The sequence below is a fragment of the Nestor notabilis genome, unplaced genomic scaffold, assembly GCF_000696875.1.
Source record: "Nestor notabilis isolate BGI_N333 unplaced genomic scaffold, ASM69687v1 scaffold23658, whole genome shotgun sequence".
NCBI classification, from domain to species: Eukaryota; Metazoa; Chordata; class Aves; order Psittaciformes; family Psittacidae; genus Nestor; species Nestor notabilis.
In genome coordinates this window covers 28,405-36,340 of record NW_009941869.1, presented here as the reverse complement: position 1 = coordinate 36,340, position 7,936 = coordinate 28,405, and positions in this window count along the sequence as shown.

The window sequence follows — 7,936 nt, the reverse complement described above, 5'->3', positions numbered from 1 at the left end:
TCTCCTGCAGACACTGAAAACCCCCTGCAAGGCACTAACCCAATTAGCTTTGCGAAGAGCTGTGCTCTGAAAAGGCAAAGGCACTGACAGTGGTTTTGGTAAAGGCTAAAGACAGCTTCACTCTGCCTTGCACTCCCATCAGAGTCACTTTATTATCTGTGTATTACCACATCTTGCAAAGGTTGGCTCAAGAGCCTTTAGCTCTGCATCTCTGGCCAGCCAGAAAGCCTCTCTTAGCATCATGCTGCTCCCAGCACTGTTTTGAACAACAGAACGCTTCTAAATTCTGCAGAAACAGTGATTCCATGAATGGGTCTGCCTGTAGAGAGACACACAGACCCATGGGCAGGCAGGTACTGTGCTCCAGAATATGCATTAGGCGCTTTGCTCCAGAGGTTGGATTAAATACTACTCACTGTGTTGATTCCTGGGTGCAAATCTTGGGTATTGTGTCCAGTAGATCCCATCAGTGAAGGTCTGAGAGACAACCATCAGGTTGACTTAACTGTGACAGACTTCACCCTCCTGCCTGCACGTGGTTATCTGCAGGTCATCCATTAATCTTGTGATGGACAAGTTCCTCTCTATTTATAGGGCACTTTACATTATTCTGGTCATAAAATGCATTGTCAGCCATGTGTGTACCTGCTAGAAGACCCTTTTCCATTTCAGAAGTGATAACTTTAATCCTAACTGAAACTAAAGGCCAAAAGAACACTCCACCAGGGCTAGAATACTCCAGTGCACGGTAAAGCCACTTAAACCAGACAGAGAAGGAAGCCCACAGAAGCACACACATGCACACACGTCCACACGTGTGCTCAGGCACACGCTCCAGCCTGCAGGAGAAAAAGCAGAAGGTCATCCATCCCTTCCCAAAAGCCTTTTTGCTCTGAATTCTCTCCCTGTAGTAATGAGCTTTGCAAAGTATTTTAAAGACTAACTTCAGCAGTAATTCCCAGGAAACCGTTTGTTACCTATGGTTCACGTCCAATGAGTTCACATTACATCTCAACTTTCTGACTCAGAAATCAAGGAGAACACTTGCAGAAATCAAGATCCAAATTGGTTCAGCCTCTGAGGATAATAAAGACTTAGAAATATGTATAAATTTAAGTGGTTTTGAATAAGGACAGCATTTCAAAAAGCAGCCGAATTGTTACTTTGAAATAAGCCATTATTTTCTGCTTTTTTAAATTCCAGTCTTTAATAGGGGATGAAATCCAGACTGCCAAGAACCGAGGAGAGTTTTTGATGCAAATGAAAAGCAGCATTTAAGAAGTGCAAGTATCCCATAATAGAGCCCACACCGAATGGCCAGCTCCCAGCCCTGCCTGGAACATCCAAGGGTCCATCCAGCCCAGGAGCTCAGAGCAGGAGGGTTTAGAGGATGTGTCCTCTCAAGTGCTGACCTCAGGATTCACCTTCTTTCTCCTGGTGACACCTCAGGGCTCACACCACAGCCTCATCTTCAACATCTCCGGTCAAAGAGTGTCTAACCTGGGGTCAGACCCAGACACACAACATGGGCAGATGTTGCCATGGCAGGAAGGAAGGGATGGAAGGAGAGCTCCTGAAGTCTCCTGGGACTGGTTTGATGATCCTACTCATGTCCAAAGTCCCAGGGAAAGCTCCATGTTTCAGTGGGATTTATGGAAGAAAGCCTTTCTTTCCCCTAGTGCCACACTCAGAGAAAAACCTCTCCAAGGAAGCATCACTGGCATGAACATGAGTGATTCACACAAATTTAGGATCTTCATGCTCCAGACAGGTCTTTGCAAAGCTTTGGTTGGTGGGTAAAGAGGGGAAAGAAACAATATTTGGCTACGGTGCAGCTGAGAAGGCAGCAGCAGGATGGCAGGTCCTCTCTGTCCTCCCCATGCAGACAGAAGTGGAGCGGCATGATGCCTTCTTCACTCCCAGCCATGCCAAAGGGTCGTCTTTGGCTGCAGAGACACCCTTTCCTTGCGCTGGGAATGCAGAGCTTGAAGGGCACAGAGGAACTGGAGTGGTGGGGACAGGATGGCAGGCAGGGGATGAAGGCACATCCAGCTGAGGATGAGGCTGCCCCACATGCTTGGCGGCTGCCCCATGGTGCGCATGGAGGAGGAAGGTGGGGAACAGGGAGGAGACTGCTGCAGTGGAGCAGGGCACAACGGGAGAGCATCAGCAGAGTGAAAACCTGGACAAAAGGCCCAATTACCTGTCCTGCCACAAACAAACAGCCCCTCGGCTGACTGTCAGAGAAAGAAAAGGGCCACAGGATTGGAAGGCTCAACCTAAGCCATGTACATCTATTTAACAAGAAAACTCATTGATAAGCAAACCACCTGATGCTTGCACAGCAGCAAAGAAAACACCTGGTTCTGCCTGTGGGTTGATAAGCCAATATCTTTAATCTTTCCTTTTTTTTCCCTCTTGATGACTGAAGTACACACTCTGTGCGGCCCTATGCTCCAGCCACATTGGTAATAGTAACAAAGCTTTGATGTCCCCCTCATTCAACAGAATGTTGTTTAGTTCAAAGCGAAGAACAGAGGCAATTCTTTGCTTTTAAATTATTAGCTCCCTAAGTCTTCTGTAATGATATAGTTTGACTGAAGTGTGCAGTTTATTAACTACATAAAGACGATATTATTAGAGCGGAGAAAGGCAGCCGAAAGTTTTGCCTTTCAGCTCAGCAGCAGGGGTTTTTGATACTTTGATCTCAATCAATGCTAAATGTCTTTGTGAGATAGAGGGAGCAGCAGAAATTACCTTTGGCACCATGACTACATCAATTATTTAGTTCTTTTTCTTATAAATTAAAGTGTTCTTCAACTTTTACCCCAATTTTTTCCTTTTTTTTTTTTTTTTTTCTCCTTTTTGGATGTTGAGGGGGAGAAAAGGGAAAAAAAAAAAAGCTGCCTGGATGAAACCTGGCTGTGAACATTAATAACAATCCCCCCCGCCTTTCCCAGCCCTGGTCTGGAAGGGTCTGCTCTGGGCGAGGAGATGGATTCAGGTGAACAACAGCAGCAAGAGGGTAGCTTGGGGTAACGTGCTGTTTAACCAAATGACTGCATAGATTGTTCTTGCAAATCTGTATCTAGCCTAATTCCTTTCAATTTGGTCTTTTCCAATATTGCTGGCATGAATTCAGCTGGAAAAATGGGACACCTGATTGAAACCAAAGGGTTGCTCTAAGCAGGGTTTAAAGTGTTGGTGTTTATTAAAGTTTAGGAGCAAGAATGAGGCAGCTCCACCTTGGGTAACAATGAGAATTACCTGAGGTGTCCTAAGGGTTAAAGCAAAGAGCACTGTTCCTGGAGCTGCAGCAGGTGCCTACACACTACACATCGGGTGCATTAACTGTCATTAAAGCCACTGGTGTCAGGTAAACCCACCCATATATAAGCTGTCACATACAGAAGTCGCGTTCATTCTCGAGTTAGTCCCCTAGAGCCCACGGAGGGAATAAACCACTTCCAAAGGTGATTCGTCCCAAGAGGGGTGACTGATTCCTCCCCTGGGGACAAAGGGAATCCAGCACCATGGGACTGGAGGTGAGCAAGGATAATGCAGCTCAGTGCTTCTGATGGGTAACAGAAATGGACAGACGTGCTAGGGGAATCTGTGTTCTTTCAGTACTCAGGGAAGAGCCCAGGCTGCTGGCCAGGGAGCAGAGCCAAGGGAGGAGGTATTCCTGCAATTCTGGGGACAGAAGCTGGTGTCTGGTGCTGTGGTGAACCAGATTGTGTTAGAAACCACTGGAACCAGAACCCTGGTGGGGAACAGCAGCAGCAGGACCACGGCAAGGAACCAGTAAGACTGAGCCCGCTGCAGCTCGAGGATTTAAAACACTGGCCTTTGGCCAGAGACATTTGTTTTGTGAGTGAGAAATAAGAGAGGTCTTTGCAGAGACGTTGAAGTTTGAACTGTGGTAACGTCGATATATTTATATGTAGAACGTGCTGGAGAACAACATAATTCTGTTTTCATGGTGATCAAAGTTTTGCAAGAGGGGGGACTCGAGACAGTGTGCTAAGCTGCTATGGCAACATGAATTTTAAGAAGTAAACTGACTGGTAAGAGCTTCTCTTTTCCTCTTTAGTGCAGTGGAGAACACATCAGGGAACCTCTGCCCTAAAAGGGATCCTGTGAGGTGCTCACGTCTGGGCCAGGCGTAGACCAAAATGCATGAAACATGTCCCCTGTGGCAAGGGGGAAATCGTCCCGGTGACTGGGTTCCTCCTGCATCCCCGAGGCTGCTGCACCCCAAAAAGCCAAGTCATGATGACTCTTTCATCATGTATTTGTCATAACTCAGGTCTTCAGGTGCTGGGGTGAATGTACCATGAACCACTTCAGTTCGACTGACATCTTATTCGGGACCTGAGAAGGATGTAATGTGATGCAGCCCCTGCACAGGGGCGAATTCCTCCCCCGGAGGAGTTTCCAAGAGCATCATGACGTGGGCTCAGTTTACATCTCGGCTTTCAAGCCACCCTCTCCAAAAGTGAGGGCAGCGGTGCCAGGAACGCTTCTGACAGCGCCTTTCACAAGGGGATGCTGTGAAGAGCTGTCATGCTCTGAGTCAGCTGTTCTGCCATGGCTGGCATTTGAGGCAGGAAGAGCCTGCTCGCGGAGCTATCCCAACCACGCCGCCTGCCAAAACCACACTGGGAATCTCATGGGAACGAGCCCTCTCCTGAGCCAGCTGGTACTTCCTGCTCCAGAGGCCTGATCCTGCTGGATGCTGAGCATTCTTTGTTCCATTTTTAAATTAATGAGACTTGAGCAATGTGAGGGCCAAGACTTCAGAGGAGAAACGGGCCCTCGGTGCTTTTGGCACTTGGGCTCCATGTCCCAGCTGGAGAGGGGAGGAGAGAGTGAAATGTCAGACTTGAAGGGAGATTTGAGGGATGCCGATCGCCTGGAAAAGACAGCTCGAATCGCGCCGGCCATGGCCCTGCATCCTCCTCTCCCTCCACCCTGCAGACCAGGAGCAGTGTGGTGTGTACCCCACAGCACGACCACAGCTCAGCAGTGCAGCCGGAGCAGGGACACCCCAACGCTGTCACGACCCATGCAGGGATCCACCTCCTGCCCCTCGCTCCAGCAAGAGGCTCAGTGAGGTTCATGGCATGGGACTCACTCCCATCCTATCCCAACAGTGTCCCCTTGAGGCTGATGGCTGAGGCAGCCTGGGAAGAGCCCTCATAGAGGCTTGGGGAACCTCAGAAGTTGGTCTTGCTTTTCAGGCTGGTTCAGGTCTGCAGGGCGAGGAGAGACATGAATCCCATGGATCAGCCTGAGCTTGAGGAAAGGACACCGGAGGAGCCCACCCCAATGTGGGGTGTGGGACCTCCCCGGGTGGGATTGGAGCTCCTTGTTGAACCACACAGCTAATGCAGCATCTTCCTTCCAAGTTCATTCAAACACTCTCTGAAGTCTGACCATTGTGGCCCCTCCTGCCGCACATCAGCTCAGACCTGGAGCACGGGAAACTCTTCCAGCACAGATGAGCTGGAGCAGTCTCTATGGATCTGTGCCAGCCGCAAGGAGCAGCAGGATGCAGGATAGCAGAGCGCTGCGGCGAGGGCACGGGGCTTCCTGCTGCTGCTGGAGTCTCCTTTCTTCTGTCAGCCGAGCAGCAGGGAGTTTGCTGAGAAACTGCCCCCCGGGAGCGAGCACTTTTCCCAGTCATTAACCTTACACATCCCTCACATTATCGGAATACCTCGGATGTCGAAGTTGCTGCAGTGAGCTAATTCCTCCAGGTGACTGCAGGCAGCGTTCAATGGGCTCCTGCACAGCGAGGGGATTTGAGCTGGAAGCCCTCCCGACTCCTCCTGCCAGCCCCCAGCGGGGGTGACATCCTCAGATGTCACTGTGTGAGCACAGCGCAGTGGTGCAGGCACCCAGGGCCTCCAGAGCAGCGCGTTTCCTGCAGGGATCTGGGGGTCTGGGATGAAGGGAAATGGAAGGGAATCGAGGCATGGGATGGAGATGGATGACACAGAGGAAAAAGGTGTAGGAGTCCTCCAGGTGAAAGCAGTGCCCTGAAGAGACAGATGTTGGGAATCCTGTGTTGGCTTCTGGGACATGTATGTACCTGTCTGTCCGGATGTGATTGCATCAGGGTTTCCAAGCTCTGGATCTGTGATCCTGAAGCGCTTCCTCTGGTTTAGAAGATGAGCATAAGGCCAAGGCATTATTTGATTCCTTGGCAAGGATGGGGAGACCTTCACAGTTCATTCCCCAAGGAGCAGAACATGTCACCAGAGAGCACGAGCTTTCCACCCCAGAGGTACTTCTACAACCCTCTCCGTGCCTCTGCAGCGAAGGAAGTGCCACCACTCACTGGGGCTCCTGTGTCCATGGGACACAACCCATGTCCCATCCCCAGACACACACCGCTGATCCACAGCCACTGTTGGCTTCTGGAGTGGAAGGGAAGGAGGTGCACAAAGGGAACCCCAAACCAACAAGAGCAATATTAATAGTAGGATAACCCTTATAATATGTACATAATATTAAATATCGTATTATTAACTTTTACACATCACAAAGTTTTCCTGTCATGTTTCCTGGATTATACATTGCCAGTATCCTGTCAGGAGCAGCTGAGTAACAATATCAACAGAAACAATCACAGAAGACACCACATTTGTCTCTCCTTAGGAATAGGTGGCCACCACTAACGACTGCAAGAGCAGAACCAGATCCTTCCAACCAAGCAAAGCCAGCAAGAGCAAACACGCATTCGGACAAGAGAAGCACCATGGGCAGTTGGCATCCTTTGCTTTGGAGTGCTGCGCCCTTCTGCTCCCCTGGGAAAGCCTTTGGAAACAGAAGCTGCCCTCTGACTCCAAGTGTCATCCCAGACCTGGGGGAAATAGGCACCACTCCCCATGTGTGGGGAGAGTCTTTAAATCCCACAGCCGAAGGCAGCATGATGAACCACATCAGCCACACAGGCAAAGCTCCGCTTACTCACAATTAGAAAGCACAAACCAGCAACACCAGAAGTCACATAAATTCACAGGCCACGTGGATCTACAGAATAACGACCCACCCCCCACACAGGAAACCCCCCCACTTGAACAAAACCCCATCTTCAAACACTGACACGACATAAGGAAAGCACCAGCCTAACACTCTTGGTTACAACACACCTGAAGACTGGCAATGCATCAGTCTGCAGTGGAGAGACCCAAAACTCCAATGTGGATTTGGTTTGGATCTTCACAGGTGTTCAAGTCATGGTTCCAAACCCATCCTGGCACTGAGAGGCCACAGAAGAGCTGGAGCTAATGCAGAAGCACCCTGGAGCCTTTGCTCTCCTTCTGTACTGCTTGCTCTTTGGGATCATTTTTGGTTTGGATTAAGGAATGCCATTCAGCACACAGCTGCTTTTACTGTATTTTCCCCAGCAATCAGCTGCCTCTTAATGAACTTGCTTTGACATTAAAAAAGCATTATTAATAATAAGAGGTGGACCCAAGCTGGGGACATAAACATGCCCCAATCTTGGCACTGGAGTCTGAGTCCTCCTCTGAAGAATGCCTGTGAGCTCTGCTCCAGCTGTGCTGTGTACAGTGTGCTGACACCTCATGGCCAAGCAAGTAATTCAGATAAGACACCATTTCCCAGGAGATATATATATATATACACACATACATTCTCCATCTGCTATAAAGCAAGAAATGAGGTTCATTTATCAAGAGGTTTGTAACGGATAGATCTGACTATAGCAAAGATAGGAAAGAAAACCAGTCCAGGCATGCTTCACATTCTTGAGCTGCAAACAGATGGGTGCACCAGGGTCCCTTACTCACAGCTGTGGTAGTCTGAGCTTCCTGGATGCTGAAGGATGGCTCTAATGCTCTTCTCCATCGGCATGGCCCATATACTGAGCCATAGGTGGCAAACCTCGTGGTTTCAGGCCTGG